This window comes from Wolffia australiana, chromosome 1, assembly GCF_029677425.1.
Source record: "Wolffia australiana isolate 7733 chromosome 1, ASM2967742v1".
Classification (NCBI taxonomy): Eukaryota; Viridiplantae; Streptophyta; class Magnoliopsida; order Alismatales; family Araceae; genus Wolffia; species Wolffia australiana.
The window spans coordinates 4292481-4298862 of NC_135835.1; the positions used below are offsets into that span (position 1 = coordinate 4292481).

Genomic DNA, 6382 nt, shown 5'->3' on the forward strand with positions numbered 1-6382 from the left:
ATCGTTGGCGCGGTCATGCTTTTCATCCAGGGTTTTAAACACGGATGTCTTCACCATTGTATTGGCCTGCCGGTCATTCGATGTGCCAGCTGATGGATCATCGATGATGATGATGACAGATCCGATGACGTATCCGATGGGGTAAGCTGGCGCACTCCATCAATGTGATACTTATAACATTTCAGGAGTAACTTCAGATGCTTTGAAAATGAGAATTTTCCCTCATACTCTTAAGGATAAGGCAAAAGATTGGTTCAGAACTGTGGGTAAAAATTTTCAGAATTGGAGTGAGATAGAATGATATTTTTTGCAAAAATTTTTGGAAGGACTAATGCCTATAGAAAAGTAATTACAGATTTTACATAGGGATCTGATTCTTTTAGTGAAGCATGGGAAAGATTGAAAGACCTTAGCAGAAAATGCCCTCATCATGGTCATCCTTATTGGCAAATAGTGGAAATGTTGATGGGGGACCATCTCGTCGCCGAGACCAAAGGATGCCAGCAGCCACACCGAGCAGCACGAGCCGACATCCGCAACCCGTCATTCAAGTACTCAGCTTTATAACGACTCATCAGACAATTTATTTTTGTTTTCGTATTTGCGCAATTGTAATTTTTTCTTTTCAAATTGTGGACAGGCCTATTCGTGTTTGGTCCTTGTCCTTTGGATTATTTCTTTATTTTGTCATTAAGGGAATGCTTGATGTTGGACGTCGTCAGGGACATCGTCAGGTCGGCACCGAATATGATGGTTTGGTACCAATAATAGGTAGTGGTATCGAACGTCGATGGTATTTTTGTCCAACGGATAAACCCTAATGGTTAAATGTAACTATGACGTGATAAAGATGCATCCTACGTGTTATACGTGTAGGCTCCAATTAGAGGGAGGCGCCGAGCTCCGAGCTTGGACGGGGTCGCCAGGTGGCAGCGATGGTGGCCTCTCAGACCTTGTTGGAGCGATGGAGGCATCTACGGTCGAACGCAATCAATCCGCAGGGATCACACAAAACAGACGGACTCATTCATACCGATAAGATGCTCAATTATGTCCTAGTTCCTCTCAACTGCCTCTCTCACCTACCTAGCCCGAGCGCGGCAGAGTTGAGATGAAAGCGTATTGCAAGGAATCATTAACGAGCAAGCGAGAGGATGGCATACCTCATCATTGGTGTGGCTTGTTGTGCAGGGGGGTCATCGACGGTTCCGGCGGTCAGAGCGGGTGTGGCAGAAAGGCGCCAGAGAGCTGACGGCGGCTCGACAGGCGATGTGATGCTATAGTGATTGTAAAGGGTCGGAGGAGAGGAGACGGTGGAGCGACCATAGTGGTAACGTGGCTTGAGCAACTCCGCTGGACCCGTCGGAGCTAGCGTGCACTAGTCAGCCAGAGCGAGTCAGTAATAGGTGCGAGTGGCAATGATCATTCACCGGCAAGGTGGGAATCTCGAAAACACCCGATAGCTGGAGCTAGGCCAAGTCATCACGAGCCAGCAATTGGCCACAACAGGATTGTCGCCGCAATGCCATAGGTCGGGGGGGGGCAAGCTCTCGATCAAGGTGTCCCGCCCAAGACCGGCCCTGGTCAAGAGAGGCCTCGACCGAGGACTCCCGGTTGGTTGTATCATGGCCAATGCGGGTCCTCTGGTCGAAAGAAGTTCATAGCCAATGGACCCAGCCAGTGGATTCCTCGACCAGAGCGGCCCTCTGTCCCCGACGATTTCCCGTTCAAGTAGATTAAAGGGGAATGATTTTCCCATCAGCTAACCAATGACCAAGTCGACCGACAGAAATCCTGAACAGTATTGGACCCTGGAGTCGATCGAGTTCCTAGCAGCTCCCGACGTCAGAACAATCAGTCTTGTAGTCCCTTAGATCATGGGAGAAGACCAATTGGAGTCCCAATTTGCCCGTGCAACATCTTGGTTGCGACAGCCAAGCGTCACGGCAAGGAGGAGGCTGTAGAGCTGCGATCTTTGACTCGAGGGTGCAGGAGAATAGCCGCCAAGGTTGTGACTTGAGGACCCCAAAAATAATGGGAAATTCCCAAATGAAAGGTCACAATTCGCCCATGTAACACTTTGGTCGCAATTTCTGTGTGTCGCGACAAGGAGGAGGCTGCGACGTGGCAATCGTTGACCGGCGGGTTCAGGGGAATGGCCACGACGATGGAGATTCAGGGACGTGGGAGTTCTCCATGGTAGAGGGGCCGGGTAGGTAGACTAGGAAGAGGGCATGAGGAGGGTTGACCGATTCTTCCCCTACCTCCTTTTGGTGGGTTCTCTCCTTCCCGGCGGCTTCAGCGAACTCCTATCCTACCCCCTTTTGTTGATTTCTCTTGATCGAAGGGGGGGGGGGTGAGACCAGAACAGAACGTAATAATACTTCAATAATACTTATTCCTGGTCTAATTGACCTAGGGTGCCCAACCTTCCCTTATATAGTGAGGTCGAATGGGCCCCTGATGGTCAACCCAAAAAGGGGAAGAAATCAGGTCCATTAGGGGGGCCCTTATCTAATGGGCCCCCATTACAAATAGAGGGGAAATTGAAATATAAAAAGGAAAAGGAGAAAGGACTAGGGGCCCGTCCCATGACGATGAAGACGGGCATATGTGACACGTCGCAAATGCGATGAAACAAAATGACGAATACGAAAAACACAAAATACGACTAAGAAAACAATAAGAATCAAAAGGGGGTAACGAGCATGATTTCACCTGTGGTTGACCACAGTGGCGTGCAGCGCGGACGACGTCGTCGACGGTTTGAGATGGCGTGTGCAATCTATGCTGCTAGTCACGAGATGGTTCCTTCACATTTTGGCCCCAATTGGGCATGCCCCTACCCTATATAAAGGACGGTATGCCCAACAAGCCACACTTGGAGTTGAATTGAATTGAAAGATTTCTTCATTTGGCTCCCACCTATCCCCCCCTTTGGGAGTTTTATAGTTTTATAGTGTAGATCGTGGTAGAACATCTGCCACGCATCCTGCCAGCTTGAACCTTCCGTGGAGGAAGCGACGCTGCTATTCCATCGCCATTCTGGAAGCCGATCTTCAAAAGCTCGTTCTTGATTTGTTCTTGTCCAAGAAGGTGCCAAGAACACTCTTCTCATGGTTATTCTTGAGGCATCAATCGCCACCTTGCCAAAGCCATCATTGTCATTGTGTCGCTGCCACCAGTGCCGGTACGCTGCCTTCGTCGTGGCACCACCGTCGACCCCAGTCATTCACCTCCACCAACGCCTTGCCCATCATGCATGCACCCCGCCATATCGCACGGTCTAGCCCGCCAACACGTGCCCCCGGCCTGCACACACCACACCCGGCCGTGCCCGTCTACACCGTGCACACTTGCGCCCGCGCGACCCGCTTGCCGTGCGCCCCGCGCACTTGCGCAACCATGCGCCCCCACACATGCGCTTGGTGCCCCTGCATGCCCCCTGCATCCTGTGCGCATGTACTGCGTTGCCCCACTCCCCATGCGCGCCGCATATTCGTACAATCACACGCCTTGTACACACACTGGGACACCCATGAGCAGCCCCTCTTGGCGCTCCGCGCATGACGTAGGACAACTGGGGAAAAGATGACTGAGGGGATGGATGGATGATGACGGGTAAGGGGTGATAGACGGGCTTGTAGGGAGGGATAAAACAACCACAGAAATACACGCGGTCAGATTTTGACTTTAAACCGATGAAAAAACTGGTGGTGCAGTTTCGACCCTTGTCGAGGGCGCGAGTACTGTCTTCACCCACCGCGGCGATGCCTAAGCACCGAAATCAATATCCAAATTCGCGTCACGAAGAAACACTCGAAAGAGAGAGGAGGTGGGAAATCCAAACCAAATCTAATTCTGACGGCGGTGGAAACTTCTCAAGAAAATACTGGACAGAGAACACTTTCGACACCAAAGAGTTCAGGTGTACCTCGGCACCGTAGTGCGTGAAGAGGTTGCGGAAAATTCTGATCGTGACGAGGCTGGGCGAATCCGGGTGTTGAGAGGCCCACTTGACGATGGAATCTGGACGTTTTGGGCGTTGAACGGCCCTGGTGGTGAGTGAGACGATTGATGGGCGCTTCGATGCGGGGTCGCAGATCCAACTGCACGCTCAGCTGGGGGGAAGTCAAGGGGGGAGTCGCCCCCTTGCAAGGTGCGGGGCAGCGCCCTGACACCAGCACGGTATGCATGGTGTGCAGTGGCGCCGACGGCGTCCCAGACGTTGGGCGGTCTAGGTGGCCCTACTACGGCCTGGACAGGCGGCCAAGGATTGCCTAGGAACGGCCCTAGGAGGGCGGTTGGGTGGCCCTTGGGGCGGCCTGGATAGGCGGCCAAGGGGCTACCCTAGGGCGGCCCTGAGGGGGGCAGCGTGGGCAGTCCTTGGGCGGCCTGGACGGGCGGTCAAGGACTGCCTTGGGGCAGCCCTGCATGGGCAGCCTTGGGGCGGCCTGGGAGGTGGCCAAGGGGCGGCCTTAGGCGGCCCAAGGTGGGCGGCTTGGGCGGCCCTTGGGCAGCCTAGATGGGCGGCCAAGGGGCTGCCTAGGGGCGGCCTGGACGGGCGGAGAAGGGGCTACCCTAGGGCAGCCCTAAGGGGGCCAGCGTGGGCAGTCCCTGGGCGGCCTGGATGGGCGGCCAAGGGCTGCCTTGGGCGGCCCTGCGTGGGCAGCCCTGGGGCGACCTGGGAGGGGGCCAAGGGGCGGCCTTGGGTGGTCCAAGGTGGGCGGCTTGGGCGGCCCTTGGGCAGCCTAGATGGGCGGCCAAGGAGAGTGAGAGAGAGAAAGAGAGAGGGTGGGAGAGAGGTGGAAGAGAAGAAGATGGATGGGGAGAGGTGGTGCCCGGCGACGCGACGGCGGCGGCGACGGCGGCGGTGGCGGCGGCAGCGGCGGCTAGGGTTTGAAGGTAGAGGGAGGCTGGGCAGTCCTCCAAGTAGAGTTTAACTGAAAACTGAATTCTTGAAATTATGATTGCCTAATGTTTCTTGAAAACAATGGCCTATATATAGGCCTTGGAGGAAAAAGAAAATGACGAGAAATTAGAGACGAGAAATTAAAGACGTGCGTCGTGTCACGCCAAAGGACAGTGGTAGATCTGCCTCTAGCGACGTGTCATGACGCGTGTAGGGACGTGCGCGGGTGGAGACGTGCTTGACGACGGTTGTGGCGTGTTGACTTTGGTGTTGACTTCAGTTGACCATGGCGTGTTGACTTCGGTTGACTTTTCCGTTGGGTTCATAGCAGGCATGTTGACTCCGGTTGACCGTGGCGATGCTTCCGATGGTGATGTGTTGGCGTCCAATGGTGACGCGTTGGCGTTCTCGCCATCAGCGCGCCCCCGGTCCACAAACACCGCACACCGCGCCTTCCCAGGCCCTCCAAACCTGCATGCTCGTGCACCCACCCTCTTGACGCCCACACTGCTTGTCTCGCACCATCGCATGCCACTATCCCCAATCGCCTAGCGTCAACGCATGGCCGATTGTTGCCTTATCGCCATATACCAGTCTCACCAATCCAGGCTGTCTTCACGATCTACTCCGTCACGGACATGAGGCTTAGCCTTTTGAGGTTCAATCTCTTCCCCTATTTTTGCAGTTCAATTATTTATTCCAGAACGGTTGAATTTGTGTTCCCATCCCCTCCGAGAGTTCAAGTCATCGTGTAGGATTTAGCCACTACAACTTGTGAGAAGTAGAGAATTTTCTTTGAGGTACCATTAGTCCTTATCGAATAGGGATTGGACGCCTTCGGGTAATAATATTACCTATCATTACGTAGTCGTCCATTTGGCCCAATGGGACGTTGGGAAGTCTGATTGTGACCAATCAAACTCGGTCAACTTAATCGATCGACAGAATTAATCATCGCTGCTGCGTACTTTTTCATTGAATTGATCAGTTGCATTATATTGATATCAGACATCTTTGCACAAATCCTCGTCCACTTGTGTTGTAACATGTGCTGATTGATCCCAGCCATTTACATGTTACATCAAATTTTTAATGATGGATTGAATGATAGTGGGAGAGGTAGAGTGGATAATGTTAGTGGTGATGCTTTTATAGAGAAAAAATTGATGAGGCCACTAGTATTATTGAAAATTTGGCAGATAGTTGTGCATATCATCAGGGCTTGAGTCATAATGGGAGAACTGTAGGACCAAAACATGGAGGCCTGATTGATGTTAGTGCACAGAACTTGATTTGTGGAAAGATAAGGTACAGAGGGACTTAGGCAAGGTGGGTACGGCTGTTGAGGAACTTGCCCAAAAGATGGAGAATATGAGCTCCTCTCCAACCTTTACTTCCCATTCTACTATCCATAAACACCCTTCTCCTCTTTGTTCCATTTGTGAGAGTTTTCATCACACTAATGACATT

At 52.6% G+C, this 6382-nt stretch overlaps 1 non-coding gene across 1 annotated transcript; it reads right to left on the bottom strand.

The window, feature by feature from the left end:
- Positions 1-332: 332 nt before the first annotated feature.
- Positions 333-437, bottom strand: LOC144714291 (small nucleolar RNA R71). The gene has a single exon (XR_013584307.1). It is a non-coding gene; the product is annotated as a small nucleolar RNA R71 (small nucleolar RNA).
- Between the last annotated feature and the right edge of the window lie 5945 nt (positions 438-6382).